Genomic DNA, 19,950 nt, shown 5'->3' with positions numbered 1-19,950 from the left:
ATTTTTCATTCCAGTTTTCTCAAATTCAATAGGGTGGATCTTAGATCTAATTCGATCATTAACCAAAATTCATTTCAATCACCAATTCCAATTTTTCCTTTTATGATGTACCCGGGTCATCCAAACTCTTCCAAAATCACGAATGCTCGAAATTCAATCACCATGGAGGATATGAAGAAAACGCTGGAGGACGTTGTCGCAAATTAGGCCAATATTGTCAAGCTGCAAAATGAGACATTTTGTCTCTTAAAGAGTATGGCAAAACGTTTCTGGAAAGAATCATCAAACATTTGCTCGGAGGACGCCACCAATTTTAGAAGTGATACAAAAAATGTTGAATCTTTGTCTGAAGTCTGTGCTTCCGCCAACGATAATACAGACAGAGTACGTAGCCGCATCGGACGGGAGAAGAAAAGATATTCCAACTAAATTACTCAGCCAACGACAAAGAGTTGAAGCAGTTTCACAAGGCTAAAAGAAGAGACCCGCCAGGTGTGTTGCAATATTTGCAAGACAAATGTAAGGAACCGGCCTATGAATCTTTGTTGGAAAACTTGTATCTCCAGACCATCGCAGAAGTTCAGAGAGTTGTCCAACGATCCGCAGCCACGACTGCTCTGACCTTACTAAAAAAAGAAACACCTGAAGAAGGGGAAATCTACCAAGACACCTGTGAAGACGTAAACTGCGCCAATGAACAATATTCATCCCAACCACTTCACATTGTTGTCACAGACGTCAGTTCCATATTGAGAACATAAGCCAATAACCCAATTATGCTAAAATATCATGTCACTCTAGTATTTACCTTTTCATGCAATATTTATAATTTCTCCCAAGTAGATGCACCATTTGCATTCATAATTAAGATTCCAAATTATTAGTTGATCCAAATATCATTCAAAAAGCTACTCAAAAAATCATTTCACAAGCAAATCAGTTCAAACGCTTCACAGAGCAATTACCTACCAGTCCAAAATCAGAAAATCAAACCATAAAAGAGGCGTCTCTTGCCTTTCAAAAAAAAACAACAACTAAGAGTAGAAAGTTTGAAGAATAAAAGCATTCAAGGGAAATCATTTAGCAACAACTCATTCTTCTTGGAAAAAGCGTCCTTCCTGTTTTGAAGAGCATCCTGCTTCAACTTCAATTCCTGGGATAACTTCTCGATCTCTACCTCCTGTTGATTAATGAGATCCAAAGAGGGAACCTCGTTCATTTCAGTCTGCATCCTTTGGATTTTGGAAAACCCTTCACAGAACCAGGAGGCATGAAACTCAAAGTTCACGCACATGTCCCGATGGTACTCCCAGCTTGAGACTACCTCCCCAGAAACGGTTTGTACAGTCACACTGCACATATCATGGATTGAAGATAGAGATTCCTCCACTCGTTTAACCAAAAAAAAGTGACTGCTAATTTTTTTGGTCGTTGCGATGTGTCCATGCTTTTCTCATATTCGAGTATACAACTCAACATACTTAGCTGGTACGCTGAATCCTCCTATCAACACATGATCCTTAGAAGGATCCACAAATGGAGGGTTGAAGATAGCACTTGCGGATGGATGTACGATTAGTGTGGATCCTTCAACTCCAAAAGATTCTGTGGAAACAATTGAGCCCGCGGCCACAGATAAGGTTTCCACGACTGAAGGCGCAACAACATCTTCATCGTGGTTGATCTCATCTCACCAAACATGGTTTCTATGATCGAAGGCGCAGTCACATCTTCGTTATGGTTAATCTCCATCTCAGGGTATCTCCAGATGCAGCTTCTTTCTGTAATACCATCAATTAAGTATTTATTTCATATCCAATTAGAATAAATAATCCAAAAAAAACATGTGGCAGACTTACCAACTCATCTGTTGGCTCACTGGAAGATTTATACTCTCTACTACTACATTCAGAAGTACTTCTATCATCAATGTCGTATTCTGAATCTTCTTCTTCCTTATCCTTGAGAGAATCTGTATCACAGGATTTCTCCTCTGGAAATGCCATGTTCTGGCCGTGTGCAAGCCTGGAAAAAGCATTCATACTCTCACTCCCCTAGTTTTAAAAATAAAATAAAAAAGGAAAAGAGAGATATTCAGTGAAGTTAGTCCAAAAATTTGGCTGGTGAAGAAGAAGCACATACGTACCTGCATATTCGAAGAACTGAGGACCACAGGGGTTGTTGAAGCTGATTGGATACCACCTGCACGACTTTTAGACCTTCGCTCCTTTTTCTGGGGACTGTTGTCACCTTGGTCAGAATATTTTCGTTTACCTGAAGGAAGCGACTTCAACAACTTATGTTTTTCTAAGGTCTTGGAAGAAGGCTTTTCGCGTGGATCTTTTACGATGTCCTGCACGAATTGCTGAAGAGCGAGAAACTCCTTCTCCTAGAATTCTTTATACTTATGGGTCATCACCGGCTTTCTTCTTGGGAGCAAAAATGGGAGGCTCTTCCTTCTTGCAAAAACACTACTATCAAAAACAGATGGTAAAAGGTCTGTTGAAGGCGTCAATGGACGGGGAAATGGAATTCCCTGGTCGAAACCCATTTGACGACTGGCTCTGTCAACATTATAAAGAACCACGTCAAAATATCCCTTGAAGAAAGATGCGACACATCTAGGTACACAGCTTCTCATAAACACGATTTCTCTAATACTCATATTCTCTCCATCAGAATGCAATGTTGTGCCCGAGACGGAAGCAAAAGTGTCAGGTTGAGCTATGGATGTGTGACCGTTGTCCAAGGATGAAATTTAACTGCATACATGTTGTCAAGAAAATCAATGAGCCTCAAGCCGGGTTTTGTACGCTTCTTATGCCAACGAAGTATCCTAGCTCCTCCATATGTACTGGAAAGCGAGGCTATAGGATTAGAAAAATAATATTTGAAATGCTCCCACAACCATGCTTGGAGAAAGGAAATGTGAACATGTGATTCTACTTGCATACATCCGTCAGAAGCATACATGTCCGCTGCTAGGCAATCCAGATGGGTATACAAGGAACCAACAAACAAGCTTCCTATGGGAAGTGCAACACCTTGCGCCAGCTTAATAGCAAATTTAACCAGTTTCTGCCTTATTTCCTTCTTGCCGGAGCCATCATCAAAAACATCTCTAGACAGCCACAAATATAAAAACGCAGCAACACTGAGCATGTCATTAAACACCTCAACCGGTTTCGGTTTCTTAGGGAACCATTCAGACACCCACCAAGTATAAAAGCATTTTTCCTCAGTCTCATGCCGATTATATCCTTCATCCTTATTAACCAGAGTAGCGTGTGTTGATACATGAAAAATAATACCCCTTAATGGGCTTGGTATGCCCTCAATAGGAAAGGTAAGCCTAGCATGAGATATGGGGACTTAGGGACTAAGCCCAAGCCCAGTGATAAAATACCCATGAGGTAAGAAGGACAAGAAAGGGATTAATAAATAAGGATGAGGTTATAGTAAGGTATGTCATTAGAAGTAATTAAGGAGGTTTAGGACATGTGTCATGATGTGATAAAAGGAGGGACTTTTGGGAAAGTCTATATAAGGAAGGACAAGGTACAATGGAAAGACAACTCTCTCTATTACTATTCCTTGAAAGCTGAGGTCACTTGGTCTAGCTAGGACGGGGAGGACCAAAAATAAATCACCCCTCAATATTTGGCGGCCATACCCTGAGGCTCGTTCCTAGATCACCATGACACACATAGGAAGCACCATCTCAGGAGCGGTACACAACCAGCCGAGCGACCCACCACTCAACACAGACGGCGAGAGAGTAGGGATAGTGTCAGATCCATTCACACAGGTAAGGAAACCAGACCCTCTGTTGGAAAAGAACAAACAACAGGAGATCGAGAACACACCACCTATTCAGCCTTCACTCAAGGAAATGCAGAAAGAGCTCGAGGGCCACATCCGCAGGGAGCAAGAGTTGAGAAAACTGTTGAAGGTAGCCGATGTCGAGCAGAACGCCAAAGGAGTAACGGGAAACACGGGAGAAAAGGAAGAGGAATCCACAGTTATGACGCAGGAAGCGATGGATAAGTATCTAGAGATGAATTACAGGGTAGTAAAACAAGATAGTTACGATTTTATGGATAGACCATACATCTCCGAAGTCACAGATTATCAATACCCGTAGGAGTACACTTCACCGAAGTTCAAGGTATACAGCTGATGAGTATCATTTGGTCACTGGGTACCGAAGCGCTCGAATACCAGATTTTATTTATCCAAACCACCAAGTAGTAGCGCACTTAAGGTGTAGCTTGGTCGAATGATTTATGTTTTGTGACTTAGGTTAATCCTAGTAGTTAGACTCTTAGCGCAAGGTCCACTTTATAGTTTTGTTTCTACACGTGATTGCTCCACAGAATCCCTCTGCAAGGTTTCATGTTTTCTACTTGTGTAGGGGTTATTCAAAAATTACACGGATATCCTAACCCTTTACTAGCTTTAGATTAATCAATAAACTGATTTAGTTGGCCACCTAGAACAATCAATCAATCATAATATTTACTTATAATAGAAACAAAAGATAATCATATGAAGAAATCAAAATAGATTCATATATTAAATAAAATCAAGTTTAAAACTTAGAATTCATCCTCAATCAATAGGTGTTTAGCTACTCATGGATGTAGAAGCATCCATGATATACATATAAGAAAATTTTAGAGATATCTTTACGATTGAGAATCGCTCTGAAACCCTAGATTTCGCTCCTGGTGATTTTTCTCCTCTCCAAGACTTAAAATTTCGTGATACCTTGATGTGATATGATTTCACATAACCTAATACCTTTTTATAGGTTTACATTGCTTGGCATTCACGTATTCGGTGCGGTAAAAGAACCCGACCCGAAATAACGAAATAACGAATCCAAACGTGCCCTTAGGCTTTCCAAAGTATGAATACACGTTTTCCACTTGATAAGCACGCGAACCCAGTCCGCGAACTTCAAATTCCAGCATAAATTTTCGGAATTAAAGTATAAAACCCGTCCGCGAACTTTACTGTCTTCGGTATTCAATAAAAGCTTGTTTTGTCCATAACTTCTTCATCTAAACTTGGAATGACCTCCTTATTTTTGCATTATTTTTATCTTTCAATTCTCTTCAAGATGATGATGAGAAATCCTTAATTTGAATGAGTTAATATCTTTCTTTGTCCTTTCTCTTGATTTTGAGTATTTTGCTCCTTTTCGTCGCACTTCTTCTACTTCTCTTGGACTTTAGCACTTGGATACTTGGAATACTTCTCTTAATAGATATTTTAAGAACTTTGTATATACTTTTTGGATGATTCACATAATAGAGGCAAATAAGAGCAAACAAGAGTAATAATACAAAAATATGCAAGAATAATAGCTTAAAAAAGTATGGAATGGACACTAAAATCATATGAATTATGCACTTATCAAATTGCCCCACACTTAGATTTTGATAGTCCTCAAGAAAACTAAATAAAACTAATCCTAAATACAACAACTCCATGTCGTTGAGAAAATGATTACACTTAGTATGTATAACAAGCCTTTAAACCCTTAGGTGTCCCTAGTGGATGAGTTATAGTCTCGTGAGGGCTTACAAGAGGTATACCCACAAAACCTACTCCAATTTCTTGCCTTGGAAGAACCACTAAGGATAGACACAAAGTAAACCAAATAATTATCTTGCATAAGTTCTTTAGCCACAAACATCCCACATACATTCGAATCATCACACATTAGCAATTACTTACGTGTGTCATTCAACCTGATTGCAAAACTCTACTAAGATAGTCCTCATACTTGTTGCAACTTTTATCACAACACTCGCATACTGAAATCACATGGATAGATAAGAAAATGGAAATATAATAGTGAAGTGTGCAAATGTTGACTAAAGTGAAAGATGTTACCCACAATAATTGTATGAATGTCGTCAAAGGATTCTTATTTAGCGCACTGGTTGAGAGAAGTGTTGTAATATTTTTCAAGAGGTAAGTAAAGATTCGTTGCTCGGACTTGTGAAGATTTAAAAACCAAAAATATGTACAAAATATGTGTCACAATGATCAAGAGACTGGGACTCAGGATTCCACCAATTCTTATACTCATGCGGTTCAACTATCAATTCTAACAGTTATAGCTTATAAATATTGACTCTTTTATTTGCCAAAGATAGATTTTGTAAAACATCAATTGTAAATCACAAGCATGGTGCATCAAAAGCTCTTACGTCTAAGCATACACCATCAAACGACATCACAACTAATTAATAAAAATCATGAAACGATTAATAATAGTGCAAATAGTCATAAAAGAATTAAATAAAATTACCACATGCATGAAAAATGGCTTCCTCCATCATCCCAGTGTTGGGGTTTAGCTCCTCATATTAATCACTTGCTCAAAATACATGTTTATAGCTCAAAAAGTTGATTAAAAGAGTGAAAAGAATGAAAACAGTAATTCTGCGACCCACAGAAGGCGTCCAGAAAAGAACGATAATAAACCTCTGCTGCTGAACTACGAAACCTGACTTCTGCTGTTGACGCTTCTGGAAATAAGTCTGTCCTCGGCAGTCCGTTCTTCGTGTTCTTCAAGCTTCTTCAATGGCGGAACAGCAGCAGGAGAAATTCTGAAACTCTGATTTACGCCTCCTGTGGTGCTCTTCTCGGCCCCAAACTGTTCGACAGACTTCTTTGGACCCTAAGAAACCTATTTATACACAAAAGGGTCATCGAATCTCTCCCAAATCGCATCGAAATCTCCTCTTTCCTTCCTTGGCAGTCACGGCAATAATTCCTTCCCAAATTTGTTTTACGCGTTTCTGAGCTCTCCCGATTATACAAAACTCTTCCTTAGTTATAATATGTATCTTTGGAACGAATTTCTTGCCTTTAATCTCTCTGAATTTCCAAATTCGAACCCATGAAGCCGTGTTTCCTTATTTGACTTTGATTCCAATTTCCGGCCATTCCAGCCAATTTGGGTGGAATCCAAAGACTTCACCAGGCCTATTTAGGCCTAAGGAGTAAACCCAATCAATATCAGCCCTTTAGTCTCCAAAAAACTCGATCAAAACTCTAACCCTAAATCTGCCCGTGAAGAGAAACATTTCCCGCCAAATTTTCTTTTTGAATTTTTGGGAAGGAAGTGACCTCCCCCTATCATGTGCTGTTCTCCCTTTAGTACCTGTCTGGAAATAGGTCACCCCTTAGTAATTAGGTTACCCCTTATCCAAAATCAAGGGTCCGTATAGCAAGTGTCCTCTAGGGCATTTTTCGCACTTTTTTCGGGGTTCCTCCAGGGTATTTCTGGGGTACTTCCGGTACACTTCTGGGGCGCTTCCGGCACTCTATCAACGGAGGTCCAACCGCCGCATTTTCAGCCAATTTCGCTGCAAATCTTTATTCTTCTAAAAACACCTACAAATAAATAAAATAACCAAATAAGTACAAAATTGAGCACTAACACTATATACAATTGAGCTATATTAGACACATAAATGCGTCTATCAAATACCCCCAAACTTATTATTTGCTAGTCCTCGAGCAAAATAAAACTACAAAATAAAATCCGAACTCACTGTCGCAGGCATCGTCGATTGCATTTAGCGTATGCAATAAGCCTTTAAACCCCTAGGTGGCCCTAGTGGCCGAGTTATAGTCTCGGGAGGGCTTACCAGAGATATACCCACAAAACCTTTACTCCAGTCCCTAGCTATCTACGCAGAACCTTGGAAAGCACTAAAGAACCTCCTTGGTTGGCATACAATTATTGACTCTAAGAGGAAGAACCCTGATGCGAAATTCCAATTGCTGTACACGAGTTTGCACTCAAGCATACTAAAATTCATATAAGTGACAGAGCTCTACTAAGATAGTTTCACGATGGACATCATACTCGGAGTCAGACTAATCACATGAAAAGATTAAGATGATGGAAAAAGAAAAATGTAGATGGTTGAAAAGTGAACGGTGTTTCCCATATCTGTCTGAAGGCCTCTGCCAAGATGAACCTAACCTAAATGACTGAGATACCGGTCTGACTAATATTAACACACTGGCATATACAAGGGAACCAGCAGTTGACTACACATAACAATAACCCTTTTTTTTTTTTTTTTTTAACTTAACGGCATGAATAGATCTTTTGGATCCAAGCGCATGCTTCTTGTCAGCAGATTACACGATAGTTCCCACGGGTCCTGCATTCCACGCTTGCTTAGGCGACGGAAACAGGGAGAACACACGCATATTGCTATCCAAGTGTTAATACTTATTCCGATTGGTCTAACTGGTCCGGTCTTTTTTTTTTTTTTTTTTTTTTTTTTTGGAAAAGGTAACTCAGTCACTCTATTTCACCCTAGCAAAGGTAACAACTTGAATCGTGTGCCCCACCAAATCACTTGAAATAAAAGAAAATAAAAATAGAAAGTGAAAAGGACTCGACAAGATATGGCGAAACTATCATGTTATTTCTAACACCTGAGCTCTGTGCTTTTATGAATAGACTCTATAGATGTTTCCATCTAGTCAGATTGGTTCCTCAACTCCTAAAACAAAAATGTTTCCATCCACTTAGATTGGTTAGTGCTATCCTAAATACGCATAAATTTCTAGGCTCTGGAGTTTATTTATTACGCAACTAAAAAGTTTCTCCCAATACCCCCAAACTTAAATCTAACATTGTCCTCAATGTTCTAAAGATAAAATTAAAAACATGAACAAGGAGAAACGGTTATTATTTGAAGTAAAAGAGTTAAGGAAGGATATTACCGTGTTGCGTGAGATTGGGTTACCTCCCAAGAAGTGCTAAGTTTAAAGTCTTCAGCCAGACTTAGGAAAGGATTAGTCAACTCGAACCATAAAGTAACAGTCGAAATAACTGCGGGTCTTCAAAACGAAAAAGAGCTGACCAAAGGAAACTACAATAGCCCAAGAAAGTGAACAAGAATAACATGCCCTTATCTAGTTTCCTGATTAAGATATTTATATCTAATTGTGGTTCAGGTTCAGGTTCTATGAAAGGGTCTAAATAAAATATTTTTCTTGGATGCATTTCCTCATAGATTGGTTCTAAATTACTAGGTCCTAGAGTCTGGAAAAACTCAAATACGAACTTAGAATCACGAAGTAGTAACCTAAATAATTGTGGATCCTCTAAGTCAATCAGATATGACTTACATAATTGACCACAATGAGAGTAGTGGTCATCCTTAAGCAAATGTGTCGACTCTAATTTCCTAAAGCATTTAGGTCTAGTCTCACAACTTAATATTCGGCACATTTGGAATATAAACGTTCCCACAGTTGGAAGAAAACTATTTGGTGGGAAAACAAAGTCAATCTTGGTATTATTGCCTGGGCTAACCACATCAACCAGAGGATGGGTTTCTAACAGCTGAACTTCTTCCTGGACATCATTAGGTTCGGGAAAACGTGTATGAAGATAATCTTGTAAGATGGTTGAGGCATTGATGTCAAGTCCCAAGTGAGGGACCTTACTAAGAGTTAAAGCACATGGAGAATGATACTCACCCCCAAACTTAGAGTTTTCGGCGTCTCTAGATAGACTGGTCACAATCTCCCTAATTTCTAGATCATCAGATTCTTGGAAGTGGTCAATTGATTCTTCTAAGTTTTTATCAGGTAGTGCATCTTTACTCATCTCCACGAGTCTATGTTCTTCGTCTAAGATTATTGTTTCTGAGTCGCTAGACTCTAAAACAGCATTTTCAGAATAAACTCGTTCCTCTAAACCACTATCGGCTTCGTAATCAAAAGGAAATACTACATCGTTTAAAACGGTGGTATTCCTAATCAAATCCTCGTCCTCTTGAATAGGTGAATAATCATAAAAATTATTTGGATTTGAAGTAGAAATAATATAATCACTATAAAGCTCAATTGGATTACTAGATTCCTGATCACTATGCCTACATATTTCAGATTCTTCATTACTGCTATCCTCATCATCATAGTGCGAAAATGATTGAACCTTATCTAAATAAGTAGTGTCTTTTATTCTAACCTCGTCCTCTAAATTAGGCAAAAATTCACTATTGATATCAAGGGTAAAATTAGAAACACTATTTTGGAAATTTAGATTATTTCGAGCAAGTCTTTCGTTCGTCTCAGCCATCAACTTGAGGGATTCCTCTATAGAAAGTTCTCTTTCGTCAAAAACTAAGTTATTCATTTCTGCTAACTTACGTGTTGACTCAGCTAATTTACGTGTTGACTCTAGTAAAGAGGAATTATCAGAAGGATCATAAAAAGGACTACTTTTCAATAGTTTGATTGTATCCTCTAGAGACGAAGAACTAGTACTATAATCTTCTTGCTCGTAAAACTGATGCATGTGTGGATAGTAATTGGGCTCACCATGGTATGAACCATAACCTTGAAAAGGTTGGCGTTCCCAACTACTATTCCCACCATGATCATAAAACTGATGATGTCCATATTCAAATTCAGGTCGATATTCATTGTATTGGCTTCTATCATACCAGCTCGACATTCTTAATTGCAAGGGAATTCTACACAATCACAAACAAGGCCAACTCGACTCCACCAAAACAAACCTAAAGATTTCTAGCAAACAAAAAGCATGATGGCTCCACTTAGATTGTTTCTAGACCAGCTTCTATCTTTCGAAAGGGAATTCGTTGCAATTTGAGCAAACCCCTCTGGAATCAATCCGAGTCAAAGTAAGTTGAATTGAGGCGAGGGAAGCTCAGTGGAGCTTTGATACCCAAGGCCTCACCGCTATCACAAGGCGGCGCAGTCACGCATTCAACTCACAGAAACCATCATGAACTTTGGAGTCTGCTTAAAGAGCAACCAATATTTTTCGAACGAGTTTCCTATTAAGCTCGTTACCCTATCGGTCTAGTTCTATTCCAAATTTTAAGCTTGGGTTCGCGTTAGGTTTCGTTTTCCTAAGGCGGGCAAGAAGGGAGCGGTGATGAAATCCGAACCCTTATCTTGTATTGGCCAGGCCTTGCCCTTTACTAGGAATAAAACAGTCCGGTTCGTCCTCAAACAATTATCACCTTAAGGCAGACAGTAACCCGCTTGCAGGAGATTCGCGGGTGTTTCGATTGGACTTACCTCCCGTACCAGACGGGCGATGAACCGTTGTCGTCGACTCGGGCCACGACTCCTATGCCGTGTGCGAACCCGAGGGGCCGAGACGATATAGTAATCGTCGTCCTTCCCTGCACACAGTTTATATAATAATTTTTTTTTTTTTTTTTATTAATAATACCCTTCCGTAGGGTTAAAAAAAAAATTAATAATAATAAAGTCCAAGAGTCCAGTCCAAAGTCCAAATAAAAAATTTTTTTACAGTTTTCCTCACACACTCTAAAAAAATTAAAAATTAAAAATTAAAAACTAAATCCTAAAATTGTCCTTTTTCTTCTCTTTTCGCTTTTCGCTTTAAGCTTTTTCCTCTCCAAGTCCTTAGTGCTCCACTTCGAACCTGTAAATCAAAGACAAAAAGACAAAGTAAAAAGGAACAAAAAAAAAAAATAATAATAAACCTAAAAAAAAAAATCAATCTATATACAAGTCCGCGTCGGCGGCGCCATTTTGTTGTAATTTTTTCAAGAGGTAAGTAAAGATTCGTTGCTCGGACTTGTAAAGATTTAAAAACCAAAAATATGTACAAAATATGTGTCACAATGATCAAGAGACTGGGACTCAGGATTCCACCAATTCTTATACTCATGCGGTTCAACTATCAATTCTAACAGTTATAGCTTATAAATATTGACTCTTTTATTTGCCAAAGATAGATTTTGTAAAACATCAATTGTAAATCACAAGCATGGTGCATCAAAAGCTCTTACGTCTAAGCATACACCATCAAACGACATCACAACTAATTAATAAAAATCATGAAACGATTAATAATAGTGCAAATAGTCATAAAAGAATTAAATAAAATTACCACATGCATGAAAAATGGCTTCCTCCATCATCCCAGTGTTGGGGTTTAGCTCCTCATATTAATCACTTGCTCAAAATACATGTTTATAGCTCAAAAAGTTGATTAAAAGAGTGAAAAGAATGAAAACAGTAATTCTGCGACCCACAGAAGGCGTCCAGAAAAGAACGATAATAAACCTCTGCTGCTGAACTACGACCTGACTTCTGCTGTTGACGCTTCTGGAAATAAGTCTGTCCTCGGCAGTCCGTTCTTCGTGTTCTTCAAGCTTCTTCAATGGCGGAACAGCAGCAGGAGAAATTCTGAAACTCTGATTTACGCCTCCTGTGGTGCTCTTCTCGGCCCCAAACTGTTCGACAGCCTTCTTTGGACCCTAAGAAACCTATTTATACACAAAAGGGTCATCGAATCTCTCCCAAATCGCATCGAAATCTCCTCTTTCCTTCCTTGGCAGTCACGGCAATAATTCCTTCCCAAATTTGTTTTACGCGTTTCTGAGCTCTCCCGATTATACAAAACTCTTCCTTAGTTAGAATATGTATCTTTGGAACGAATTTCTTGCCTTTAATCTCTCTGAATTTCCAAATTCGAACCCATGAAGCCGTGTTTCCTTATTTGACTTTGATTCCAATTTCCGGCCATTCCAGCCAATTTGGGTGGAATCCAAAGACTTCACCAGGCCTATTTAGGCCTAAGAGTAAACCCAATCAATATCAGCCCTTTAGTCTCCAAAAAACTCGATCAAAACTCTAACCCTAAATCTGCCCGTGAAGAGAAACATTTCCCGCCAAATTTTCTTTTTGAATTTTTGGGAAGGAAGTGACCTCCCCCTATCATGTGCTGTTCTCCCTTTAGTACCTGTCTGGAAATAGGTCACCCCTTAGTAATTAGGTTACCCCTTATCCAAAATCAAGGGTCCGTATAGCAAGTGTCCTCTAGGGCATTTTTCGCACTTTTTTCGGGGTTCCTCCGGGGTATTTCTGGGGTACTTCCGGTACACTTCTGGGGCGCTTCCGGCACTCTATCAACGGAGGTCCAACCGCCGCATTTTCAGCCAATTTCGCTGCAAATCTTTATTCTTCTAAAAACACCTACAAATAAATAAAATAACCAAATAAGTACAAAATTGAGCACTAACATTATATACAATTGAGCTATATTAGACACATAAATGCGTCTATCAAGAAGCACCCATTTAACTTGACCACATGATTAGATACTCTAAGAGCATGTTTCCTTTTCAGCAAGTATGTGATAGTTGCCTTGGATAATGCGTTCCATGCTTGCTTAGGCGACGGAGACAGGGACAATGTTTCACACATACTGCTATCTAAGCATCAATAACCTCATCAGTAGTCTTTTTGACTTGCTATATAATGATGATATGTTTTTTATTTTTATCGACTACATGATTAGATACTCTAAGAGCATGTTCCTTTTCAGCAAATATGTGATATTTGCCTTGGATCCTGCATTCCACGCTTGCTTAGGCGACGTAGACAGGGACAACGTTTCACACGTATTTCCATCCAAGCGTCGATAAATGAAAATGAGCCTTTTATATATATATAGTTCTTTCTTTTTTTTTCGGCTCACTCTTTATGTGTGTAAGCCAATTGTATTATGGGGATTTTATAAACTCAACCAATGATTACCTTGCTACAACATCCACGGCAGTATCAGGATCCCACCAAATCACTTTAGAGAAACACATAACTGCAAAAATAAAAAGAAAGTGATTCAGTAATGATTAATTGCGAGGATGAATCTTTCAAACGACTTCCATAGCTTAGTTTCACATTCAATTATGAACATATACATTTAAAAAATTTAGAACGATAAAGTGGAACTCAATCTACAGACGTAAGAACTGTTTCAACCTTAAAAGGTTTAGAGTGTCATCCTAATTAGCTCATAATTAACTCCAAAAGATGAAGTCTCAAGAATGCAAGAAATCAAAGAGTAATTTTTTTATGTGTATATGCATAAAGTATGATACTAAATGCTCCCCGACACTTAAACTCAACATTGTCCTCAATGTTCAAAATCGAAAAATTCTGATTTATGACATAATAGCCCTGAAAAACTCAAAAGTTGTACCAATGGGTAGGGAACTAGGAAAAACATCCTAAATTAAAGTTGTTTTCCTACATGTTATATATAATGTTTCAAAAGGGAACAGTGTTTCGATAAATGGTATGACTTTTATGGCCACCCGAATAACTGTCAAGCAATTTGAAAAAGTTCTGGAAAAATACCGAAACTCAAATGTCCAGGCCTATCAATCCAACTTAACAGACTCTGAATTCAGATTTTATTTTTGGAAAATAAAGGTGAATCTGTCCTCTTTAAAAGTTGGGGTCAACCACTCAAATCGGACTCCGTATGAAGTCTCAAGAGCTATTTTCGTGACAAGTGCGCAGTCAGAATTTTCTGACGAGAATTCGTCAAAACTTTCATTATAGATATAAGACTTGTAAAATCTAAGATAGGAATGCAAGATATGATATGAAAAACTAAGAAAATTTAAAACAAAAGGGATAGAGATACAAAACCGATGGGTTGCCTCCCATTTAGCGCTTAGTTTAATGTACTCAGCCCGACGTTATTCCAATGATGCTACTCCTCCAGAGGGAGTGAATCCTGAAGTTCAATAACGTCTACGTTCTCTGTAGGAAAATTTTCGTAATATGGATTCAATCTATGGCCGTTGACTTTAAAAGTTGTCCCTGAAGTGATACTAGTAACCTCAACTGCACCATAAGGAAAAACATTAGTAACAACAAACGGTCCACCCCATCGGGACCTTAGCTTTTTAGGAAATAACTTAAGACGTGAATTAAATAAAAGCACTTTTTGACCCACAACAAAACTCTTTCGATAAATCATCTTGTCATGGAAAAGTTTCGTCTTTTCCTTGTATATACGAGAACTCTCGTAAACATCATTACGTATTTCCTCTAGCTCATTGAGTTGTAGATTCCTTTGTTTCTCCGCATTGTCATAATCCATGTTGCACATCTTTATCGCCCAATATGCCTTGTATTCAAGTTCAACCGGAAGATGACAAGCTTTTCCATAAACCAACCGATATGGAGACATACCAATCAGTGTTTTGTACGCCGTTCTATATGCCCAAAGTGCATCGTTAAGCCTATAACTCCAATCTTTCCGTGTAGTGTTCACGGTTTTCTCAAGAATGGATTTAATCTCACGGTTTGAGATTTCGGCCTGCCTACTGGTTTGTGGGTGATACGGCGTACCAACCTTGTTTGTTATGTTGTACTTATTGAGTAGAGCATGGAATGATCTCTGAAAATGTGAGCCTCCGTCACTGATAACCACTCTTGGTGTACCATGTCTAGAAAAAATTTATTCCTTCACAAACTCACAAACAACTTGAGAATCATTAGTATGGGTGGCTTTAGCTTTCACCCATTTCGAAACATAATCCACAGCAAGAAGTATATAAAATTTTCCATTAGAATTGACAAAAGGACCCATAAAATCAATTCCCCACACATCAAATACTTCAACAGAAAGAATTGGTGTGAGTGGCATTTGTTTTCGAGCACCTAGATTGACCGTTCTTTGACATCTATCACAAGATTTGCAAAAATATATGCATCCTCAAATATGGTAGGCCAATAAAATCCACTTTCAAGTACTTTGAAAGCGGTACGTTTAGAACCAAAGTGACCACCACATGCATAAGTATGACAAAAAGTAAGAATAGATTGAAATTCAGAATTAGGTACGCACCTGCGGATGATTTGATCGGAACTGTATTTCCACAAGTAGGGCTCATCCCACACATACTGCTTGGATATTTTCTTAAGCTTAAGCTTTTGAAAATTAGACATTGTACTAGGTACTTGTCTTGTAACCAAGTAGTTCACTATATCCGCGTACCAAGGTGTTGAATCTTCAATTAAGAAAAGTTGTTCGTCTGGAAAACGATCTTGTAAAGGAAGTTCTTCTTCGGAAAGAACAAGTCTACTAAGATGACCAGTAACAATATTCTCAACACCTCTATCCTTTATTTCATAATCGAATTCTGTCAATAGTAGAATCCACCATATAAGTCTTGGCTTAGCTTCTTTATTCTTTAGTAGGTACCTAAGGGATGCATGATCGGAATACACAACCACTTTTGAACCCACCAAATATGATCTAAATTTTTCTAGTGCAAACACTATAGCTAAAAATTCTTTCTCGGTGGTAGAGTAGTTGATTTGCGCATCGTTTAGGGTCAAAGATGCATAATAAATCACATGAGACAGCTTGTCTACTCTTTGACCTAAAAAAGCTCCAACCGCGTAGTCACTTGCATCACACATCAATTCAAATGGAAAACTCCAATCAGGTGACTTGATAATTGGTGCAGTTGTCAACAATTCTTTTAATCTATCAAAGGCATTCTTGCACTCCTTGTTGAAGTCAAAAATAACCTCCTTTTGTAATAATTTGCACATCGACATTGAGATTTTGGAGAAATCCTTGATAAACCGCCTGTAAAAACCTGCATGACCAAGAAAAGAACGAATCTCCCTCACCGAAGTAGGATATTGTAAGTTTCTTATTAAGTCTATGTTTGCTTTGTCAACTTCAATCCCTCGAGAGGACACAATGTGACCGAGCACTATTCCATGGTTTACCATAAAGTGGCATTTCTCCCAATTAAGAACAAGATTAGTGTCTATGCATCTTTTAAGCACAAGTTCAATATTTTGTAAACAAATATCAAATGAATCACCATAAACACTAAAATCATCAATAAATACCTCAATTATATGTTCCACATAGTCAGAAAATATACTGACCACACATCTCTGAAAAGTGGCAGGCGCATTGCAAAGACCAAACGGCATCCGTCTATAGGAAAACGTACCAAAAGGACAAGTGAAAGTAGTCTTCTCTTGATCTTCTGGTGCAATAACAATCTGATTGTATCCCGAATAACCGTCCAAAAAGCAATAATGTGAGTGTCCTGCTAACCTCTCTAGCATCTGATCAGTGAAAGGCAAAGGAAAGTGATCCTTTCGGGTTGCTATATTAAGCTTTCTGTAGACTATGCATACTCTTCATCGTGTTTGAAATCTTGTAGGAACAAGTTCATCATCTTGATTTCTAACAACAGTAACACCTGATTTCTTAGGCACCACTTGCACCAGGCTAACCCATTTGTTGTCAGAAATTTGGTAAATCACCCCCACACTTAGTAATTTGAGGATCTCTTTCTTCACGACCTCCATCATTGGGGGGTTAAGCCTACGCTGAGCATCACGTACATGCTCAAAATAATCTTCCATTAGGATTTTATGCATGCACATGGATGGAATAATGCCTTTAATATCAGCAATTGTCCAACCAATAGCCGCTTTGTGCTCTTTCAGAACCCTAACGAGACGTTCTTCTTGTATTGGGGTGAGGTTCTTTGCAATAATCACCGTAATTTCTTCTTTATCACCCAAGTACGCGTACTTTAGGTGGTCTGGAAGCTGCTTCAATTCAAGTTTCGGTGCCTGCACAATAGAAGGTAAAGGAACCCCATTAATTATGGGTAAAGAAATATTACGCGGTTTAGCTTCTTGTAGTGCTGTTAAGGCGCCACACATCTCGACTAGTCCTTTGGCTAATTCAATGTCCAGGTTCGGATGTCCATGAACGTCCAAATCAATGCTATTCTGTAGCACAACTCCAAGTTCATCTTCACTATTCATCTCAAACATTTGTTGTGCTAATGAACCAATAACATCAGTGGAGAAAGCAGAGTGAACATCACTAGGATAGTGCATGGTTTCAAAAATATTGAACCGTATGACCTCCTTATTAAATTCCATAGTAATTACACCACTATCAACATCAATCTTCGTCTTTGCCGTTTTCATAAACGGTCTTCCAAGAAGTAACGAAGTAGATGAACAATTATCTCCATTGTGCATATCCACAATATAAAAATCAACCGAAAATATTAACTGATTCACTTGAACTAACACGTCCTCCACGACTCCCTTAGGATATATATTGGACTTATTAGCCAATTGAATAATAATCTTTGCTTCTTTCAAAGGTCCAAGATTCAAAGAATCATAAACATCGGCTGACATAACACTTATGGATGCTCCCAAATCAAGCAAAGCACGCTCGAATCGTCGGTTACCAATAGTAACAGGTACCGTGAAACCAACAAGATATTCACATTTTGTAGGAATATTCTTCAGTAACATTGTCGGGGCACTTTCACCTACATGAGTAATCTCATTAGCAATTAACATATCCTTCCTTGTACACAGATCCTTCAAAACCCTGGAATACCTGGGTACGGTTTTGATAGCCTCAATAAATGGAATGTTGATATGTATCTTGCTGAAAATATCCATGATCTCCTTGTCTTGAGCTTGCTTCTTCGACTTGGAAAAACTACTAGGGAAAGGAGGTGGTATGGTAAAAGTGGGAATCGTGTCCTTAGGTTGGCCGTTTGAGGTTGGCTTTTCCTTTGGGACGGTTTCCTCCTCTACTTCTTTTTCGATGTCGTCACTAACCTCTTTTTGTTGATGTGGATCTTCAGTTTGTCTTCTACTTCTTAGAGTTACTGCATTAACGTGCTCTCTTGGGTTCACAAAAGGTTGTGATGTCAACTTTGTTGAAGCTTGCGCTTTCATTTGATTCATATCTGTCACCATTTTCCCCATCTGAGTTTGTAAATCTCTAATAGCGTTATTAGTTTTTAACTGATTCTGTTCGGATTTCTGTATAAATTGATTGGTTTCTATATGACCTTGTTTGATTATGGAGATGAGTGCTTCAAACTTGGATTCCTCATTGTGAGGTTGTTGTTGAAATCAATTTTGTCTCGCATATGGATTAGTAGCTGCAGCTTGTTTGTTAGCATAACTAAAATTTGGGTGGTCTTTCCAACCCGGATTGTAGGTATTAGAGTAGGGATCATACCTTGGCCTCTGATTAGGAAATATAGCATTTACCTCGGCATCCTCTTTATATGAAGGAACAACTGCAGATTCTATTCGTTGGACCATTTTTTCCATATTACTCATTCTTTCCTCCATGTGTGAAGAATCTCCTATCTCACTAACTCTCTTAACTGTTGAGGAATCTCGAGTGTAAAATTGTTGAGTGTTTGCAGCCATACTCTCAATCGAACTAGTAGCTTCCTTAATAGTTTTATTAGTCAATGCACCACTACTAGATGCATCAATCAAGTGTCTCTCATGTGGTAGTAAACCCTCATAAAAGTGTGTGATAATGAGTTTAGGTGGTATTTGATGGTGTGGAAAGCTCGCCGATAATCTCTTGTACCTCTCCCAGTATTCGTACAAAGATTCTCCAGTAATCTGCACAATTCCACTGATTTCCTTACGAATAGATGCATCTTTAGAAGCAGAGAAATACTTCTCTAAAAATTGCTTTTTCAATCCGGTCCATGTTGTAATACTTCCAAAAGGAAGATAATATAACCATGATTCTGCTTGGTCCGCTAGTGAGCTTGTAGAAAAGATGTATCATCGTCATCATCACTTTTCTTCATACTTCTTACTGTATTATGAAACTGCTGCAGGTGTCGATTAGGATCTTCACCCGGTAGTCCCTTGAACTTTGGAACCCAATGAAGAAGACTTGATTTAAGTTCCACTGTGTCAGTTAGAGTAATACACAGTGGTTGAGATTCTAAACATGGTGATGTTAGATATCTCAACGTCTTCCTCCCCGGAGGTGGAGGTGGTGGAGGATTTTCACCGTCGTTCACCATTGTTGATGTAGAAGGTTCTTCTTGTTGCGTTTTCTAACGTGATTGAAGTACCGTTACTTTACGGGTTTGAATACCGCACCTCTGGTATTCCCAGTCTTTCGGTGCCAGAGATTAAGTACCTGAAAACAAAAATCTTGAAAACGAAATTAAAAACTAAAAAAAAAATTCTAAAAACAATAATAAAACTAAAATAAATAACAAGTAAAGCTATGTCGTAGTGTAGAATGTAGGG

This window comes from Papaver somniferum, chromosome 4, assembly GCF_003573695.1.
Source record: "Papaver somniferum cultivar HN1 chromosome 4, ASM357369v1, whole genome shotgun sequence".
Lineage (NCBI taxonomy): Eukaryota > Viridiplantae > Streptophyta > Magnoliopsida > Ranunculales > Papaveraceae > Papaver > Papaver somniferum.
The sequence above is the reverse complement of the archived record's forward strand: the minus strand, read 5'-3'. Positions refer to the sequence as shown.